Below are 22,391 nucleotides of genomic sequence, written 5' to 3'. Positions count from 1 at the left end.
TTCGTGTGGTGGGGCCTGAGACGGACTTGTCTTGCTGTTGCTGGCTTTGAAGGTAGAGAAAGGAACCATGCACTCCATTCGCTGTTACCGGCTTTGAAGATGAGGGGAGAACCATGACACAAGGCACGTAAGTAGCTTCTAGTAGCTAGAAATGGCAAAAACAGTGCTTTCCTACAGCCTCCAGAAGGAAACACAGTCCTCCTAACACACTGAGTGAGCCCGGTGAGACCCACGTGAGATTCCTGCACTACAGACCTGCAGCAGAAGGGCGTTTTGCTTTAAGCCCCCAAGCTCGTGGTAGCTTGTTACGACAGAAAGAGGAAACTAATATGCGTACCTTCATGCCTTTACTCAAGCTGATTGTAATGTTGAAAATAAGCTGCTGCTTTACACTGGCTTACTGAAGTCTGATAGAGACTTCAAGAGTTAATATAGATCTTACCTGCTCCAAGACTTTCTGGATTCTGGCAGTCACACTTCATCTCTCTAACCCTACCTACCGTACATACCTAAAACCTATGTCCTGTATTAGCAGTTTGTCTCTCTTGTTAGGTACGCATGTCTCTCTCTCCAGTCTTGGATTGTGAGTGCCAGGAAATAGAACTTGTATATTTTTCACCTTGGAATCCACCAACAAAAGCTGCACTGTACATTCAAGTTAATGCTTTTTGAAACAAATTGTAAAAATGCAACACAGTGGAAATGATGCTAAACATAGAGTCCTAAATGCCCACAAGATGGAGTTATTTCCTTAAAAAAAAATCTCCATTAGCCCATGAGATCATTTCTGTTTGACCTCTTTCGAAAACAGAAATCTAGTTCTTTTTAGTCGAAAATGAGTGTTGGAATTTCAACAGTCTCATATTCACAATCATAATTGTAGGATTTAAAAATATTTTATATAATAAAAATGTCATTAATTGACCATTTTAAAAGGTGATGAGCACGTACACTAGAGGTAAAAATATATTTGCCTACCAGGGCTTTCGTGAACAGTGCGACTGCGTGCCTACAGGTGCAGCACGGGCTAATGATGCATTGTGTTTCATTGTGCGTGGTTGTATTACTTAGCACATTTTCTGTGTTCCCTGTAGCAAGAGGTCAGGAGAAAATGGGGAAATTGTCTCGCTTGCTGCAATTTAATTTCACTTTTTCTACTGGAATACAAATTAAAGTCAAGGATGCTCTCTCTGAGAGGCTGTTTGGCAAGGGGTGAACTTCTGGGTTTTGAGAACACGTATGGCTATAATAAATCTCAAATGTGAAGACACTATGCCTTTTGACAAGCATTTCTTGAAAATGTGTCAGTTCAGAAATTCATATGCCCTCATCTTCCTTAAGATGTCTTCCTTAAAGATTACCCCTAACTCAGCACCAAGTCTCTTTACATTGAGTAATGGATGGCTACTTTTTCATATCTGTGTCCTTCCCTGAGAACTCAGCTGAAGCTACCTACTCTTCTCTTCCTAATGCCAAATTCACCCTGGAGCTGTGTTCTGGGAAGATGAGGCAAGGCTGTGTGGGCTGTGTGTGGACCCACCAAGTTACTCGGTTTCAAAGTGGGTGGATTGGCAGTTTGAAAGCACAAGCTAAGCTATGGAGGCAGGGTGGAAGATGGTTTAAATTCAGCTGAAATACATGCAAAGGCTGCATTCATCCCTTTTAGGTGTGCAGCATTAATGTTCAGAGTCACTGAGGACCACTGTTTTTATGTGCGACAGCATCCCCGCCGTAATGCCACTGGGATGGGCCAAAATTCAGGCTTGTTTGAGTCACCTATCCATAACTGGCTCCAAATACTTAAAGACCTCCAGCTAGAAAAGGAGGAAAATAATCTCACTCTGTGTGGCATTAGGGCAAACCTGGAACTTAGGACAGATGCTGGGAGCAGGTGGAGTTCTTCACTGTCACAAAGCATCAATCATCCTACAACGAGAGCAGCGTGACCCTGGAGTGCCCTTCTGATGACCTCAGGCTTCCACAGAAGGCTAGGTGGTCACATTTTAGGAAAGGCTGGGTGAGAATGATACTGGAAGATCTGTGTGATTTCTCCCCCATGCCCACCAAATCTAAAATTCTGTGATGGTATCAAAAGGACACACACGGTCTCTTCATGAATTTTGTGTCTTAAAAAGAAATCCAGAAATGTGCCAACTCACTTCATTACCTCCATTTAAATGATTTGAACAGACTTCACCTGCTATTGACTTTAGTTAGATAAATCAAGATAGTATTCCCCGTGCAGTAGTCGAGATGGCCGATCTCACCTGGAAGCACGATTGTGTATAGGCTTTGCCAATGCTGGAGTGATGGGTAATCATTGAGAACACAGTAAGAGGAAGCCTCAGGTAAATGGAGATAGGAACGTGCCTTTGAGCTTTGTAAAAACAAGGACGCCCCCTCACCCCCTCTCCCTCCCTCCCTCCCTCCCTCCCACCCACCCACCCATACTTCTTTTTATTTTGCGTGCACTCTTTGAGAAATCATAATCACCCTTCCTGTTGAGTAGCATAACTCATTGTAGTAAAAGTTGTATTTAGTTGCTCGTGTTTTTCCTGTGAAGGTGATGTGAATTGTGAGTCTTAGCTGCTTGATCCTGGCTCTACTGAGCACAGTGGTCACCCCCATGCTGGTGGCGCTGTTATTGTCTGTGGCCTCATTCTCCTGGAGGGATTGTATTTATGGAGATCAGGGTTCTCCATTCATTCAAATTATGCCACAATCTGGAATGTGTAGTTTCTTGTACTAACTAGTTTATCACCTGGCCAGTGGCAGCAAATTGCCCTGGGACTTTTAGTCTGACAAAGTGACTGGAGTCAGTTTTAGCTCTGATTCTTGACTACCAACGTATGCTGTCACAGAACACCTACCTCCAGGCAAAAAAGGTGTGATTTGCATGGGACAGTGCTGACAATTTTTAATTAGGTTTCTTCTCTTTGGTGTGCTGCATTACCAGGTGGTTAGAAGAAAACTGAGGGTGTAGGAGTTCTTGGGAAATGGGCAAGCTCTTGGTAACTGGAGTTAGAAATGGAAAAAAAAAGTGGCCACAGAAGTATCTGCAGAGAGAAAACAAAGAAAATATGCATGCCGTGTGGAAGGTGGGAGTTGCAGAAGGTGGTAGCTGATAATGTGAAATAATCTATTATTACACCTTTCTCAGCAAGTTAAAAATGCTCTAGTGATTTGACAGGAGCTATTAGCCTATTCTGATTAAAGAGAAAGCAAATTTTATGAATACAATTCATTATCAGACTAGCATAGGTAAAAGCTTCCAATTACCAGGGCATATACTTGGTTAAAAATTGGAATGAACTAGATTCAGCTTCAACATCGGCAATTCATTTAGGCTCCATGAGACTCATTTTCTTCATCTTTAAAGTGGGAATAATACTCGCCTTAATTGCATTATCTTGTAAGTTAAAGTAAATGAAATAATGCAGAGAAGGCACTGAGGCTACTATCCATCCATAGGTGGTATTCAGTAAATAGAATTCATTGGTATTTTCAGGGCCTCTGTTAAGAAACCTGTAAGTTACAAAAAACACATTTTTTTTTTTTGAACAGGAACAGCCGTATATTGAGTGCATATACTGAGGGAAAGAAACGATGCAACCTTGATTTAATAACTCACTTTGCTTCAGAATACCTACTTAATACCATTTTTGTGCCTTAAATCCCCTCCTATTTCAGGAGCTTGGTAACACTAACTGCTCCCTTATCTCACAGAGAAGTCAGAAAGGTTGGTATTACAAATCTGTGTAATATTTCCATTCAACCAGAAAAGGGCATTTGAAGGAAACTGTAATGCATTTCGCCAAGACGACCTGGATCATCAATATGAGGTTTTCAGCTCAAAATCAGATTTCCTGACCCCATGGTTACATTTGTGTCTGACATACATCAGTTTTCACACCGTACAAGAGGAAGAAATCTCAAAATGTGAGAGAGATGTAAGTATATGGTAAAGGCATTTCACGGAGAGTGGGAATGAAAGAATGCTCAATGTTCGTGCTTCTTGAATGCGTGATGGACAATGACCAAGCCACACCTTTTTTTTCCGGCACCATTGATGAGGGATGTTGTAAACACAGTATTGGACGAATCACTGGCCTCAGTGAACGTACTTTTTGAATTTTTATTTTTAATGACTCTCCAACAGAATAGTAAGTAAAATCATGAACAAATATTTAGCCCGGAGCTAAGGATAAAAAAGTAAATAAATATAACTAATAATTGAGGACACAAACGTACAAATAATTACAATTTTCTGAGACATGTATGAATACAGGTCTGTGTAAATTGATTTGGAAGCACCATAGGAGAGTGTTGGGGATCTTAGGAGAAGTCTCTCCTCTTTCTAGCATGCTTTTATGACCAAAACATAACATGGTAGAATCTTGTATAATTAATGTACTAATGGAACAAATGTTGACTGGGCACCTTTTCTTCTGGTTTGGCAGCTTCTATGGCCTGTGGGAAATTGATGGTGGAATCTGAGATGAGGGAGATTATGGCTTAGCTGAGGAAGGAAGACACGTACATATATAATAAGTATAAAGAATTAGCATAGGATTTATATGGCATTGACTGGAGAACCATCTCCATTCCCCACTAAGGTCATGCATTTTTATTCTGTGGATCATTAAGGCATGCTTTCATAGAGATTATCTCAATGTTTGCAACAACCCTTTGAAGCTGAGTTTCCATTTCCTAACTGTGAGAACTGACTCAAAGCTTTAAAGACTAGCCCGAAGTTCACAGAGCAAGCTAATAGGGGTTCTGGCACTTGAACCCGGATTTCCTGATTCTAGTGCCAGGGAGCTGGTTCCTTGGTCACAGCTGTCTTCCCAATCCAACCCCCCCCCTCTGGTTTCAGAGCTGTTGTATGAGCAGAACTATTGTTGACTTTGCTTCTGCAAGTAGAGGTGACAGATGATGATTAGCCACTGACTACTGCATCACCTTACATTTATTCCAAGTGCCCAGTATCCAGGGACTGACCATTACAATAGATTCCTTAAGTGAATAAATATCTCCATGGATTTGTCTTCTGCTATAGAAGGTTTGATTAAATAACTTCACAAGGAATAGAAAACTGAGAAATTAGAGCACCTCCCTGTCACCGCTGCAACTGGCAGGCTCCGCATAAAGGTGATCCTATTTTAGCTAAGAAAGCTCTCGGTGAAGGCTATAATTAAAATAAATTGCAATGCCTTGCAAACCATCATATAAAGCATTGGGGAAAAAAACACTAATTTTTTCTACTGGTTTAATCCAAGGTCCCCAGTGGACCTTAAAGTAATTAATACCAAAAGAGAAGTAGTGATAGCATCCAACTGTTGCTTTATTACATTTCATCACCGCATTACATCTTTCTCTTGTTAGTGTGCATTCTTCGTCTTTCCTCCAGCTTGGCTAAGGTTTAATTAATATTCTGGGAGCTAGCAACGTTATCGTAATGCAGCAGACCACAACCCCTTTTATATGTTTTACTTAATGAATTAAACACATACTGGTAGACACATCTTTTGCCTGATGGGTTTTGTAGAATGTGGCATTTGGTGAGTATTTAAAGATCCCTTGACTTATTAAAAGAGGAAGCTGCCATTACAATGAGCTGTATTGATGCCTTACTGTGGATTACTGCCAGCCATTTAATGGCTATATAAATTACAGCAAAACAGAGCGAGCAAGCAAGCAAGCAAGCACTGAAGTGTTTGCTTTGTGATTCAGTCCTGGATGAGCAGAGCTGTTTAATTGTCTTAGGCCTTGTCTTTAAGGAGTTAAGACAACAAGAACAAAGCAACGAGAGACCATGAGACGTCACGGCCCATCTCAAGTACACAGTGTTTAAATGAAGTTTTGCACTTATGCAGAATCTAGGGAACAAATCTATAAGAAAGCAAAAGGAGTTTTGAGATTTGTGTAGTCACACAAGATTTCCTCAAGGGAACAATTGTTCCCCAAGGTCAGGACAAACGTCCTGGGGACGGAGAGGTGCGTGCGTGGGGTTTGAGATGGAGTCTGGAGGGAGCAGCAGGACTCCAGAACCGCCCAGTAAAGAGGCAGAGAGCGTTTGGTGAGCACCGCCCAGGCCAGCAGCCCACAGATAAGGGACTGATGAGTGATTCCTGGAGACATGAGTGGGTTGGCAGGATGAACAGTAAGTTGATAAGTGGTCTTAAGGTAAGGTGAATGGTAGAGTAGGAGGAAGTTAGGAAAAGGGCGATTTGAAAAAACTTTGAGAAAAGTGTGAGGCTTTTGATCTGAATGCAGAATGCCCTGGTACACAACCATGTGAACTAACTATAAGCTTGTATTTTTTATGGAAATTAAGACAATCTGACAAGAATGATAGTGTACTTATGGGAAAAGATGTTTGAAATAGAGACCCTTCTCAGAAAATAAAAACGGCATGCAGTCTCTATCACCATAATGCCCCTTGGTAAATAAAGAATGGAGAAAAGGCTGTTTGCTCAGAAACTGAGCCAAGAGTTCTCTTGAAATGCACAAGAGAAATAAGGACTTGCTGAAAGTCACAGAAGTAGTTAGTGGCCAAGATGACCATAGAACTCAATATTTCCTCACATTGGACATAACAAATTGTGAGTAGAGAACGAGAAAGAATGAAAGATGGGACAGACACTGGGATGGAAGGCATTGCATTAAGGTAGAGTGCTGGAAACCAACTTGTCCTTGGGGGTTAATGGCACAGGTGTGACGGTAACAACAGCAAGTCAGAGAGAGAAACCAGAGTCCTCACCCTACCTGACTGATGGAGCACTGAACCAAGCAAAGCCAAACGTGAAAATAATATTCAAGTTGTCAATTGTAGAAGGTAGTGTTTCTTTAAATGTGATTGCCCTGACAGTAGGTGACAGAGCCTTTAAGAAATGATGAGCCGATGACCTCAATTACAAGGAAAGTGTCAACCTTAGTTGACAATGTGGGAGGAATGCGAGAGGGTGTGGAAACTGGAAACAGGCCTCTGAAGTTCATCTGTGGGGCGGGGGGTGGTATTGGGGAAGAAAAGGAAGACCAAAAAACAACCAACGAGAAAAATATCCTACAAACTTGGGAATCCAGACTATTGGGTGGGTGGATGGTGACCAGATGCCTCAGACACTCACTTTTTTGCAACCTCTGCACAGTAGTGGCACTCACACACACATTGAAAGACTTCCCATCACAAGCGACCCAGTGCAACTCCAAAATAATGTGGAGGACGTCTATGTTTTCTTTCTTAAGTCAGCATCCTTAACCAAGAATACTGAAAGATGGAAGGTAGAAACCATCAGAATAATTAGATACCATTGTTTTTTCTTTCTTTGGGGCATTAAGAATCTGCCATTTGTGCATACACCTTGTAACTGTTTCGGAGGGCTATTTTGGCATCTGTGTTGTGTGTGTGTGTGTGTGTGTGTGTGTGTGTGGACTTGTGCCGCAGGATACTTACATTCAGATGCAAATACATTTGATGTGTTTATCAGAAATATCAACTGTGATGTTTCCTTTTATGTTCTCTTCACCCCTTGTTTACCACAGTTCATTCTTAATTTTGTCTACTTTCTGATCTTTATGCAAATACAAAAGAATTTTTTGACACTCAGTTTTTCTTGACACTTTGAATTTTTTGACACTTTGTTTTTTTAATGGTCTTCAATTTACCCAGCTACCTTACTGAAAAAACAAAACAAAAAAAGAAACAGGGATGATAACTGTTGAGAGGTGGACTAAGACCCTTTCAGATACACACACACACATACACACATATATACACATATACACACACACATATATATATGCTACTATTACAAATAAAATGATTGCTATCATGGCAGGGTTTGTGCACATTAAATACACCATGGGCTTCCTTATCTTTACTGGTCTCTCTTGTAATTAGGGTGAAGCCATGAGGCTAGCTCTGGTCGTGAAACTAAATAAAGCATGATATGTATGTTACTTTGGGCGAGGTACAATAGTTCGAAGCCTCTGTGATCCCACATTTCTCAGCTTCTCTGCCTCAGCAACCTTGGAGGCCACATGTCGAGATGGTGGCATGCAGGACGGCAGGATTATGGGTCCTTGAGTTCTGGACCGAGGAGATCCCCCACATTGACCTGCTTTGGAGTTTATGGGAGTGAGGAATAACCCTTCATTGTACTAGGCCCCTGAGATTTCATTGCTTGTTGCAGTAGCTAAGATCAATTATCCTGACTAATAAAGTTTTATAGGAGGCTTTAGTGAAGCGAACCACTTTATAGTGGTGGAAAGGAGGCCCACCAAAGGAGTGAATTATTAACACCTCCTTAGGTGGTTGGAGTTGATTATCCGAGCCTTCGAGCCTTCGTAGGTGAGGTCATCTGTTAGGTAAATCACTTAAGTTGTGGGGGGTTGTGAGGAGGAAGCAGGGACTGAGTTCAGTGCCCTCCCCAGAGGGGTCGGGGAGGCTTAACCTGGAATTTTCACACTTGGGAAATGAGGAAAAGAATATTTGGAGTAAGGGAAGGGTGGTTTGGGGCTTTTGTTCACTTTTTCCTAAACATTAACGAACATGTGAAATATACAAGAGTGTGAACCCGGCCTTGGTGCTATCGGTGACAATCTGAGAGTGCCCCCATGAGGGCGATGGTGGAGGGCCGAGTTGGGGGCTGCTGCACATCTGGTTTTCCCCAGCCTGCCCGTTCTGGCTGGATGTGCCTCCACAGCCATCACACTCAGGCCCAGCAGGTGACTTAAAAGCACCTACACCATCCACCCAGACCCCGGCCATCTCCTCCGTGCTGACTGTTCCAGGACTTTGACTGTGGGCTTGCCTGTGCTTCCGCAGTTGATGTGTAAGCACTTGAGCTTTATAAAGTGTCAAGGCTTATCTTGTGCCTCTGGCTTTGAGCAGTCCCTTCCAGTGAACAGATGTGTGGGAGGAGAAGGGGACGGGAAGCGAATTTGACGCTTTCCTTGAGAATTATTTGTTCCCCAAATTACATACTGTTTTGCATTTTGTTTCAACTAGATGTGTAGACGAGTTGGTCAGAGTCCTAATTTCTTGTTCTTGAGTTTTTTAAAAATGTGACATAGGTATGTGCTTTTTGCACTTAGGGCCATAAGGACTCTTCCCATTTCTATTCGGAGCACATGTGGGGAGTTTGCAATCCACATTGTGCTTGGAGAGGCATCGTTTTGCTAGACCATCAAACATCAGTTGAGTGCCGGCAGCTGGCAGGCTCTGGCACCATCACTTTCAACTACTGTTTACAGAGCAGCCACTGGGTGCGTGCCTTGGAGTAAGTGGTGCAGTTACTACATTCAAAGTTCTTTGAGGGCAGAGTTTGTTGTCAGCATTGACTCTGAGTCATCAGGCAGTATCTTGCACATAGACCTCAAACAATGTCTCCTGGGTTGCGGTGCTGTGTGAGAGCTGGAGTGATTCTCTCTGGCTCAGGCCTGCTTGCTGTCTCCTGTTCCTGGGTTAAGGTCAGTGTTGCTGGACCTTAACATGCATCCAAAGGACTCTGCTGCAAACCCGTGTTTTCAGAACCGTTGAACTGGACCATGGACCTGCGCAGGTACGCTGGGATGCAGGATGCCAGCCTGTGGTCTAGTCCGGGCCCTGCTGTGAAATCAGCTGGACATGTCATCCCTCTGGTATCAGTTTATTCATCTGGCTAGGAGGGTGTCCTACTAAATGTTTGCAGAGTTTCCTTTCAACTCTAAAATTGGATCAATTTCTGATTACCTTTTATTCACATCATCAGGAACATGATAGATCATAAACATAAGACCAGATAGATCTGGCCTTTACTGGGCACGTCACGACCCGGAGTCAGAGCAGTAACTGCCTTCCCTCCACACCACCACTGACCGGCTGCTTCCCTTAGTTTATTTCCGAGCCAGCTCTCGGGTCTCTTATCTCCTGCTCCGCCTTCTGCAAGGGCACTTGTCCTACCTTAGCCTCCAGTAAAATTCACACCTCCCCTGAAAATTAAGACAGTCTCCATCGACAACTCTTTTTCTCCTCTAAGATCAGGCTAGAACAATAAATGAAGGGTCATGCATTATGTATTTATTTTTATTTTTATCTTTATCTTTTAAGCTTCACAGCCCAGGGTCTGTGATACTTTGATCACCTCTTCTGGCGTTAATATTGATTTCCATTCTCTTCTCCTCTCATTCCCCCTGGCCCTCGCTCTTGGAATTAGGTCCCTTTTTCCAATGTCTGCATCTCATTCCTTCTGTGATCGTTACAGCAGGGCTTTTATTTGAATGTTTAGCAACATCCATTGCAGTTAGCCAGCCAGCCAGCCCCCTTGTGGGTCTTTCTGGTGTATCTGATGTGCTGCTCTCGAGATGACACTCCTTCTAATCTGCGGAGGTAATTTCCTTTGTACTTCAAAAGACATTGCCTCTTTCTGTGATTCATTCCACTTAATGTTGAAGTTATTTTAGGGCCTAATTTTCATGTGTTCAACCTTAGAATGTAGCCTCCCCACTCTCTGTTTTTGATTAGTTTAAGACTTTTTTTTTCCTTCTCCATAATAATTATTCCCAGTGTACATATTGCTTCCATAAGCCTGAGGCTCATGGTGTTTTCTCTTCCCTTTTGTCTTTAAGTTCTCTCTCAGCCATTGCATAGCATTTTGGTGTTTACCTACATAATTTCAAAATCTGTATCACATCATTGACAATCAGCTTCTTTTCTCTTTCATCACAGAATGATTTTTATGATGTTCACTGTTTAAAGATGCCACTGCTAATGATGATGTTTTTTGTGCCAGAAGGAATTATTCTTGAATCTGTGTTTGGAGGAAATTGGACTGGAGCTACGCACAGACTGTTCCTGACACCCAATCAAAGACAATCACATGTAGCTATTAAGCAACAATGACAACAGAAAACCACTAAAAACTGGCTACATCTCATGGACCAAAAACTTAATATTGCATTTATTATTCCATACTTTTTACCAAACACACATTAATCATCACTCAGCGGTTACATCTGGATACACAGTGCAACTTATGAAAATGAAATAATTCTGCCATGTCTTCAGTGCTTCCTGGTAATCACACAAAGTAATAAACCCCTTTTACTGAGATTCTATTTTTTTTAACTTCCTAGCACTAGTGGTTCAAGTGGGAAGATAGTCTTTGAGCCTAATCATTGGTAAATAAAAATAAATATTCATGAAGAACTCTGAATCTTGTATCAGGGAGCTGACATCACTAATGAAAATGGGTAAAAGGCCTTGCATTCATCAAAAGATAATCTCATTTTAAGAAGGAATTGTATACGGATTAGTAACTCATGCACTTACCAATGCTCTCCAGTGTTGTAACCCTTAGATACGAACATCTCTTAGGCCAATATTCAAAATCTCTATTATAAAATAACATCCAAACTAATTAGCACATCTGTGTTTACCACTTTAAGAGTTTTTAAACTTTTATTTAGCCTGTTTCAAATGTGGAAAAATCTTTGCGAACCCCCATAAGAAAGTCAGCACAGTGGCCTTAGCCTAAACGTTGATGTTCCTACTTGGTTCTCTCAGGTTGCTGAGTAAACACCTTTTAACTAGATATCAGTAGTCTATAGGTTGGAGGCATTCATGTGGAAGTTACTTGTTATCATAAAATAGTTGCAGCATCATTAATATCCCGACCCCAAACAAACAAACATATAAACACATTTAGCTTCTATGTTCTAAGACTCTTATTTCAAAGTCATGTATTTCCCCAACCATAACTGCTTGATGCAAAAGATCTTTCTGTGTAAGAGAACCAGATTTCAAGTAGCAGACCATATTTTACGAACAGATAAATATCCATCTCTGAAGGAGATATCAACACTGACTTCTGGTCCTTAATCTGGATTTTATTTTAAATGTTTTCTGAATATCAGATCTGAAGCTGATAATATCGAGATGTGTTAATAACATTAAACATTCTATGCTTTTTTTGAAGTGTGATGTATCTGATAAAAAAAAGGAAAATATTAAGTGCTATATTCTTTAACCTGCTTTTAATTAGATCATTAGGGATTTAAGGCTCTATTGGTTGAATTCACTGCATCTCTGTACTCTTAGTTAGCTATCGAGTTTATTTAAATTACATGTCAAACTAGTCATTGTAGAGGGGGTGTTAGACATTTTCTGAGTGAAATAAAGGACACCTCTTTGGAGAACTTCGGAGAACTGGAATGAGAGGTTTAGAGAAATGTTATTTGTCTTCAGAGCTCAGAAATACGAATGCAGTTCATGGAAACACCTTCAGGACTTCGTTGCTGCATTTCCTGTGCCTAACCCATGCTGTTCGCTCTTAGAGGCTTTGAGGAGCTTTCCCCTCCCTGCTGATGGCCAGGACACACACAGAACCAGCAAGGCTGCTCTGCCTCCAACCTGGAGCACCCGGCCTCCTGAAATGTCTAATAAATTATTTGTTAGCCTCTGAGAGGCTGTGATTCATTATGCAGGAAGAGTGGTTCCCCCTTACCTGTGGTTTCGCTTTCTGTGGTTTCTGTTACGTGAGGTCAGCTCTGGACCAAATACATTAAATGGAAAATCCAGAGGTAACCAATTTCGTAAGTTTTAAATTGTACATTGTTCTTAACTGGTATGATGAAATCTTGGTGCCATTCGCTCTGTCTCACCTGGGATATGAATTATCCCCTTGTCCAGTGTGTCCACACTACAGATGCTCCCTTCTTCTAGTTACTTAGTAATCGTACATATCAGATTGGTTACGTTTTGAAATTTTGAGAGAAAGAGAGAAATACCACATTCACATGGCTTCTGTTACACTATTGTCAGAATTGTTCTGTTTTATTATTAGTTATACTATCTCTTATGGTGTCTAATTTATAAATTGAATTTTATCATAGGTATATATGTGTAGGCAAAAGACAGAGTATACGTAATGCAGGGTTCAGTACTTTCAGGCATCCATAAAGGTCTTGGAATGTACCCCCTTGGAAAAAGGGGGTCTACTGTAATTTTCTGTTTTTAGAGAGGAAAGATACAGGAGTCAAAATCAGTAATTGCTGTTCTCCATGTCTGATAACTGGGGCAAAAACGTCAGTCCTGTGACCTTGGATGAATGGTCATAGGGTTCATGTTAACAATTGAACGTTGAAATGCCAGGAATCCTTCCCTGGGCCCTCTGGAACTCACCACTGGCTGACTCTCCTCTACCATATGTTTCTAGTGCTGATCCCTGACAAGTTACTGCTGTCTCTTCGGAGTTGTCAGTGAAGTGCTAAAAATATGTTCAAGGTCATTTTAGCCTTCAGTACTTTATTCTGTGGTCATTCAGTAACAGTGATTTAGATGTAGAATATTAGTAATAGACTAGTCTGTGTTGATAATAGATCTCCGTATATTTGCTCTTAAAGGTGTGTGATTGCATGAGTGTAGAAGCACTCTACTGAAGACAAGGGACACTGAAGTTATGTACAGCCATACACACTTTGTCACTTAAAAAATACATGACAATTCTAAGTGAAGGAAAAAGGTAGTGAAGCTAAACAATCTCGAGTCTTCTTGGAAAATATCTAGACTAGTTCTGTTAGAAGACTTGTCAGTGAGATTAAGAACTCGCTGCATTTTGAGAATTATTTTCCTTTAGCATTATAAGGATCGAATCCTTGTTTTTTGTAGATCTCTGGAAGAATGTTAGAGAAGTTTATTGGTAGAAAAAGATAAATAAAAAATATTTTGCATTGTTTAATTCTGTTTGGTATGACAAAGCATTATTAAATATTATTTGAGTCCTACTATATGAGTCTGTTCTAGGTCTCTGATGCATCTGTGATTGGAATAGACACAAATTTATTTCTTTAAGACGTACGTTCTAGCAGGGGCTGGACAGGAGAACAATAAACTTCCTAAGTAAGTGAATTATAGAGAAGGCTAGAATGTCAAAGTGCTATGGAAAAATAATAGAACAAGATAAAGGAGACCAGGACAGTTGCTATTTAGTTGGAGTGGTTAGGATGCCTCTTACTAAGAAGATAACCATTGAAACTTAAAAGGGGAGCTTCGCAATGCAGATATCCAAAAAGCACAGTCCAGGCAGAGGGAAGCACTCAGGCAGAGCCTGTCTCTGGGAGAACTGGTGAGGTGGAAGAACATGTGCACTGTTGACAGGGGAAGTGTATGGGAATGAGGAATCGATCATCTGAGGATTTTGAACAAAATATGAAATGATGTGATGTACCTTTTAAACATTCATTCTGGCCTCCGTCAGATTGCTGGAGCCCAAGGTAGAAAGTAGTAGGACTGGATATGAGACTATTACAATTATTTGTTCAACTAAGACATTCCGAATGCTTCGGTCAGAGTAAGAGCAGTGGACATGGCAAGAAACAGGTCCGATTTGGGTGTATCCTGGAGGGCAGGCCAACAAGATTTCCTGGAAAGTTGGATTTCGGATGCGAGAATATCAGCAGTGACTGCAGACATCTTATTCTGGGTAGCTAAAAGGATAAAATTGCCTTCACTGAGACGGGAAGAACTTTGTTAGAGTATGTTGGCATGGGGCCTAAAGACTTCAGAGTTGGGTAAGTGTAGTTTAAGATGACAGTTCGGCTTCCAGGTGGAGGTGGGAGTCGTGTTCAAGCACCAGCGGTCCGAGAACGGACGGAGAACCTGTGAGATCAGGAGGTCCTTGAGAAGGGCCTCTGTGCTCAAGTCTCTTAGCTGGTTCTCGGGATGGGGAAAAAAATCTCTGTTGAAGCCAGCTGACTTGATCTGCTTTTTACCATGTGAAGCTGTGCACCTATTTTATTGTGCAAACGTATTCTAGCAGAAGATTGACCTTTACCTTGAATAAAGTGCTCCCAGCCCATCTGACAGAGCAGAGGACCAGCGGCAGAAGGCGGAGGGGTCGTGTTATTCCCGTTCTTCTCAGAGCTCAGGTGGGGTGTGGCTGTTCTTCACTCTGCAGCTAGAGCCACAGGAAGCAACAAAAAGTAAGAGAACTCAGAACAAAAGCTCACCTTATACTGTGGGTTTGTGCTTTGTATGCATAACTCTTGAAAATATTAGTTTTATCTGTATGGTACAGTATTAAACTCTAGAACAGATACTTTAAACTCTTCACTGACCATACATCTTTTTGATCTCTGAATTCAGTAATAAAATAAGGATTAGTTTTTTAAGAAGTATAATATTAAAAAAGGCTTACAACAATATATAATTAAAATTAAAATTGTCCACAATCTCATCATCTCCTCAAGTCAATGGTTTCATTAAAAGGGTTACTTCCTAATTATCATCCATTTGCATATATAATAATTCAATTTTATGCTGATATGGATAGAATTTTATATTTTAATATTTCATTTAACTGTATAATAATCTTTTGGTTCAGTTGTGTTTTGTGTTGGTTTTGGTTTGGTTTTAAATATCTCCCTCCAGCACCCTCCAGTTTCCAAGATAACTATTTAACTAGTATTAAATAGTGAGTCAAAAGAATTCCCTGAAAAATTGGATTTGAAGTGTCATGGAGGGAGGGAGAGAGGTGGATGGGTGGTTATATAGGTGAGTAGGTAGGTAGAGAACATACATAATTTGTGGTCCTTTTAGGAATATGCTATCTAAATTCATTTGTGACTATACTATATAGTGATTATCTCTCCGGGTTTATAGATACAGGCGTAATAATTATTTTTAGTGCCCACACAATATTCCATGTTATTAATCTACTGTGATACATTTGTTCATTGTTTCTCTATGGATGGCCAGTCAAGATGATTTTCTTTTCCTTTTTTTTTGCTACTGACTGTAGTGCTTGTAAAGCACTTTATGCAGTGCCTGGCACAAAGTAAGCACACAATAAATACCAGCTGTTACTCCTGACAAATCTGACACAGATAATAAGTGCTGGAGCCAAGGTTTGAGCACATTCCCCTCTCGCTCCTAAGCCTCTGCTCTCATTTACTATGACTTCCATAGCTCCGCTCTTCCTTCTCCCTTCCTTCTCCTTTCCTTTCCCTTCCCTTTTCCCTTTGTAAGAGCTATAGCACTTCTTGAGTCTTAAGATTCCCCTTGAATCTGAGACCAGTCTCTGAGCTTATGATGGATATTTTCCTGTGTACAAAGTGTCACACTAAACTTTTGACTTCGAAATTAAACTTGAATCTTTCCTCCAAAGCTCGCTCTCTCCTTCACTGAAAAAAAATCCTATCAATATTACTGCTCCTCCTTTGCTCCTTTGTGCCTGAAACTCGATTACTCTCCTGCACCTTTTTAAAACTTTCACCTCCATAATCTTGTGAATCATAAGGATGTGTGGATTGGATTCTGCCCAAGTTTCCCAGATTCTTTCTCTCCTATTTATGTTCATTTTTACCATTCTAGTCGATATATGTATGACCTCAAAAATTACATGCTTTTTTGTCTTTAATCCATCAAATATATCCTATTGTATACCAGTTAATCTAGACAATGCTTTAAGTATGTCACTTTCTATCTAAAACAAGTCAAAATACATCATATAGTTGAGAAATTAAAAGTCATTGAGCCATGGCATTTTACAAGGAAGGGACATTAGTCTAGTCCAAGGTATCTTCTCCAGCATTTCAAGTGGCTGTGATTGAGCTGTGTCTTAGATAACATATATTGGTGAAATCTATACTTCTTCCCAAGGGAGCTATTAATTTTTAGGTAATTCAGATTATGAGCATGTTCTTTCTTAACTTGAGGTAAATATGCCTTGTATTGCTTTTCACGAATTTGTTTTTTGTTTTGTTTTTTAAAGATTTATTTCTTTTTAGAGAGGGAAGGGAAGGAGATAGAGAAACATCAATGTGCGGTTGCTGGAGGTTATAGCCTGCAACCCAGGCATGTGCCCTGGCTGGGAATCGAACCTGCGACACTTTGGTTCGCAGCCCACGCTCAATCCACTGAGCTGCGCCAGCCAGAGCTACCAATTTGTTTTTAATTTTTCCTTTTGAAGTTCCAGAATATGTATAATTTCTCCAAAACATCATTTTTCAAACCCATAAATGGCACCACTGTATCCCCGCTCTATGCCATCCCTGGGTGTAACTGCAGGCTTGTGTGTTGCTAATAAAACAAATTTTGTAGTTCCTTTGCCATCTTGGTCATCCAGTTCTGTACACATTAAAAATCATCTTAAAATAGGGAATTTAGAATTTAAAACAATTATCTAAATGAGGCCCGGCAAAATACAATTTACCAATTCATCAGCAATTTTTCAGTTCTTCATGCAGATTCAATACTATCTGTGAGGTAAATAGCATTTGAAACAGATAATAAGCTCATGAAATTTAGGAGAGACTACAAATACAAACATTCAACCTAAAAAAGGATATTATTGGCAAGGTAATTAATGGACACTAAAGAAATCCTTTTTTTTTTCTTTCGTTTTTCGTTTTTGTATGTGTGGGGGGCGTTGTTTGTTTGTTTTGTGCTTCTGCTCAGCCCAGCGTGAATTAGGAGAGAGACACTGGTCATCAGGGGTTGTCTTGGTGGAGAGGCCTCCAAACCTCAGATTCATCCGTTAGCAGCATAGAGCAATGCAGATCTCATCTCATCATTGTGAACTAGATTCTGAAAGACCTGTCCTTCCTAAATTCAGAGTGACACCTCACAACCAACTAGTAGTGCCACCTACCGATGGTGGCCAGATTTCATGCATTTGTATATCTGATAAATTTCCTTGCCATCAAGAGCTCAAGACCTTCCGTCTTTCCTTCTCCCGCGTCACTAGTGGCAGGTGTGTGTGTGAGGTCAGCCACATTCTCTCTGTTCCATACACTGTACCCAAGAAGTTGTTCTGAAGCACAGATGAGATTGGGTTAACCAACAGGGTGGCTTCTTGAGGGAAGTTGGCGTGAAAGGTGGAAACTGATATTTTTTGAATTTGGTTCACTACTTCTCAGCAGCAACATGGTTCTTCCTGCAATATTGAACTCCTGATTAATACAGTGACCCAAGAATTATGTCCCTCCATTTATTGTAATAGATAAGTGTCAAGGCACAGAGAACACTAAGGGTTTTGTTTTATTTTATTTATTTACCCATCCACAACCTTCGTGGGTAAAGGAAGTATTGATTCAAAAACATCAATCACAGCAGCAGTGGCTAAATCAATATATTAGCTTAGGATGAATCTCAAGAACAGAAAAAAACATCTTAATTTTTTCTTTAGGTGCTCACTCACTTGGACTGTTTTTTTCTGGCACAAGAGGCTGAGTGGCTCACACAGGGCTGCTGGAATAGAGATTCTACTCTGGAAATTGGTGCTGCATCGAAATGCAGGGAGATGGGGAGGGGCTTGTGAACTGGCCGATCGATTGGCTGCCTCCAGAGACTTGGCTTCAGTTTGCAATATAATCATATCTAGATAATGACCCTTAAGGGAAAGCCAAGTTCCTTTATCTCTGCTCGTAATGAATTAAGCATATTTATGTTCAATCACCAAGACATCAGTGTCAAGCTCTTTGTCAAAAGCCTGTTAAGGAGAGGAAAGGAAAGAAAACTGAGAAAGGAAGACTGCTGCAACCCCACAGAACCTCTCTATTCTGTGTCTGTCAGAGCCTCCCCGAAGAGCCAAAGCGAGCCGTTGCTGCTGTTCACTGCCCCGGCTGCTGCCAGGGCTGGCAGGCGAGCTCTTTAAGCCAGAATCCCCACATACCCTCGCTTTCTGTTTTTTTCACTCTACCCCAATCTATCGGTAAATTTTGTCACTTATGCTCCAAAATACATTTCTATTCCCTTTATTTCCTCCACCTCAATGCCAATTTCTCGTGCTAGGCACCATTTCATATTCCCTGTCTTTGAAGCAACCTCCTAACTGGTCTCTCTACTCGTACCCCAGCCCCATGACGGCCATTCTTCACTCTTCATCTGGACAAGTGATCACGACGGTAAATTGAGTGGCATCACTCCTCTGCTTAGACCCCCTGATGGCTACTCACTGACTTTCCAGCCAAACGCTTGCTTGATCCTTCCAGGGCGGCACCCGTTCCGCTCCTCTCCTACGAATACAGCTGTTTTCTTGAGTCCCAGTCTCTTAGCGGCACTAGCAAATAGATTTCCTCTAAATAGAGAACCTTCTTTTTAATGTTACTTTCTTTTTACTGAGGCAAGGATGTTGTGGTAGTAACACTCTAAATCACCACAAATTTTATATAATTTCATTGGGTCACGCATGAGATACAAATTCTGAGAAGAAAAACACAGAAAATAGTGTAGGGGGTGTTAGTGATGTGATAAAGACCGATGCCGTCTTCCTGTTCGCTTCCAAGTTTATTCTGATGCTGGTGATTATAACGATAAGAAATGTTTCTACATCCCCAGGCTGAGACAATATTTGTTTTTCGAATTCCTTCAGGGTGACCTTAACTAAGAAATGAGCAAAATAACTAGTATGCATTTCTCTAACATGAATTAGTATTTTCAGAATTTAGATTGAGAGGAAGAAACTGTCTCACTGAGTGCTATGCACTGTGACATTATTTGAGAAGTTAACTCATTTAATCCCCTTAAGGTAGGTAACCACTACCACGTTATGTGGTGGTGCAACCTGATGCATAGAAAGCTTCGGGTAATTGTATGTTCCAGGGCCTAGATTAGTTTCCAATGTGTTAACCCACCTACCCTGGTGCTTTGTGGTAACACCCACCACGATAGCTGGAATCTCCCAAAAATCAAGGGCAGCATGGGGCAGTGAAAATAACAATGGCTTTGCTTTTAAAAAGACTTTGCTTGTCAGTCTTTGTTGCCCTTTTCTCTGACAATTAGACCCTGATCTATGTGTTAATTTTGCTGTGGCTCGCTTTTCTGATGTATAAGGTGGAGATGATCAGAACCTAAGAGTTGTTCCAAGAATGAAATGCATTAGCGGATGTAAAACCACAGTGGAGGCCAGAGAGATGATCAGACTGCGCCTTCTCACCGGAGTCCCAGTGCCGACCTTGAGGTCTGAGGTGTGTGTCGCACATGACCGCCCCGGCTGTGGATCCTCCATGGTGCTGATTTCTGCCAGGTCTTTCTGCAGCTGGGGGATCACATGGGGGACTAGCTGACTCTTTCTCAATGCTTTAAATGTCATACTGCTTCTTTTTTTTTTCCTAGGCAGTCTTTTACCTTTGACAGTGATGGATGATTATTCAGCTTTGATTCATAGCAGGGTTGCCATATAAGGAAAGAGTGGCATATCAATGAGGAGTGCTGCTGTTTTAAATATGGGAAATATTTTCAGTAATTTTCTAATTAGCATGAGTAGATATAAAAGCCATTTGCTGAGCTCTGTGAGAAGCACATTCTCCTGCCTGCTATGCATACGTATGGCTAAATTGCCTCGCAGTAGTAATTCACCCAGCACATGCCATCTAATGGGACTCACCCCCAAACACACACCCGAGTGCTCAGAGTGAGGACGGTCACCCAGAAGTGGCTCGGTCCTGCTACTGATGACGATTAGCATGGGGCCCAAGGAGGCATTTGATACCTCAGTCTAAGTCTCCTTATGATAAACAGGAAAAAGATCTTCACCCTTTCTTAATTCATGGGAAACTGGCTAGGATTTGTCTGAAAAAAATTAAAATCAAAATATAACAATTATAATTAACTTGGTTATATTTTAATCATTATCATTGGCTGGTTGATGAAAGTGACATCATGACCATGGGCCATGAGATCAAAGCCAGTGAAAGTCTCAATGACTATGATTTGTCATGAGCGAATTAGGTAAGGGGATGTTATTAAATGTCTTTCTTTAAAACTAGAGAAAATGCAAAATGAGTACCTATTTCAGTGAATTTAATGCTATTGTCATATTAACATATAAGGAAGTAAAAGGTAAAGGGGGGTCAAATATATGGTGACAGAAGAGTATTTGACTTTGGGCGGTGGGCACACCATGCAATATACACGTCATGCATCATAGAAATGTGCACTTGAAATCTGCATGGCCCTATGAACCAATGTTACCCCAATACACTTAACTAAAAGACCTGAAAAAAAGGTAATGTGTACTTAAAACCTATATACTCTTATTAACCAAGGTTACCCCAGTAAATTTAATTAGACAAAAAAGTATCACACATTTCCCATTTCCAAATCATGGGAGCTTCTCTGAGATCTCTGGAGAGGCTCCCCTCAGCATTAGCACTGCGGAGACGGAGGAAGCCTTCTTTTCCAATGTACCCTCTTGTGGAGCAGTTAAGGAAACCAAGGCCGAGAGATGGGAAGTGACTTTCTCTGGGTCATACAGCTAACTGCTCTTGTGGCTGGACACTGAGCCTTGAGACTCCCATCACAGACTCTTGGACTAGAAACTGCAGAATCCCAAACCATAGCACCCAACTCAGGTCACAATGTTATAAGGAAGATTTAGTGGCTGAGTTTTTACTGTGCTCAGTGCCTGAACAGTTCCAGTCCAGTCACTCTTCTTAGAAGGTCAAAATCATCAGTCTGTGGCACTTTGCAATCGCTGCTGATCTCACAGTGGAGCACAGCATTGCACCTGGTGCATGTGCCTTAGGAAATTAAACGATATTTGGTGTCTTGAGTAATTTTGTGTCCACATGGCTGGACCAGAGTGCCCAGATATTTGGTCATATACTACTCCTGATATTTCTGGGAAAGTGCTTTTGGATTAGGTTAACATGGTTCTTTGGGTTATCGTAAAGGTTACACATTGCAACCTTGGATATTCCACCCACTCAGGAATCACGAGACATCTTCTGAGGCAGGTCCATCAAAGACTTACATTCACAGACAATTACATTCAATGTTTATTGTATTTGTATGTATTTTTGAGGATTATGTTTTACTTTCTAGAGTTAATAAATATTGCCCATTTAAAAAAGAGAAAGAGCTCACTATTCACATAAACTTTGACCTCACTTAAATGTAATTAATCTTTGTGGAAAGGATAGATTATAAGGATAGTATAGCATTGTTTTTAAAGTATGTTTTCTTAAAATTGTGAGTTAGTTATTATTTGTAACCCGGGATTTTCTTATTTTGCGATTCTAATTTATCTTTGGCAGCCAGACAATACAGCTATACATAAGTGTATAGAAATATCTTATTTGTTTTACCTTATTTAAGATTACAGATAGGAAATTTATAATCTTGGTTATATTTTAATCATTATCATTGGCTGGTTTGTTCCATGAGATCAAAACTAGTCATAATCACAATGACTATGAAAGAATTAATTTCCCATGGAAGAGAAATTTCTAGATAACCAAAGTTTTCTCTCTTCTGTACCAAAACTGAAAGAAGCACTCTGATAATCTTGGCTGGAAATGTCTTTAAGCACACTAAATGATGCCTCACCTGGTCAGAGTGACCTGCATTTAGCGTTTTGAGTGATTTAGGGTTTTCATTATGAACAGTGGGGCTCAGGACACACCAA

At 40.8% G+C, this 22,391-nt stretch overlaps 1 protein-coding gene across 4 annotated transcripts in view; it reads left to right on the top strand.

Moving 5' to 3' along the window:
* UNC5D (unc-5 netrin receptor D) overlaps positions 1 to 22,391 on the top strand; it is a 484,491-nt gene that overhangs the window by 197,279 nt on the left and 264,821 nt on the right. The window lies entirely within an intron of this gene.

The sequence above is a fragment of the Phyllostomus hastatus genome, unplaced genomic scaffold, assembly GCF_019186645.2.
Source record: "Phyllostomus hastatus isolate PE091 unplaced genomic scaffold, TTU_PhHast_1.1 phas_scaffold_46, whole genome shotgun sequence".
Lineage (NCBI taxonomy): Eukaryota > Metazoa > Chordata > Mammalia > Chiroptera > Phyllostomidae > Phyllostomus > Phyllostomus hastatus.
The sequence above is the reverse complement of the archived record's forward strand: the minus strand, read 5'-3'. Positions and strand labels throughout refer to the sequence as shown.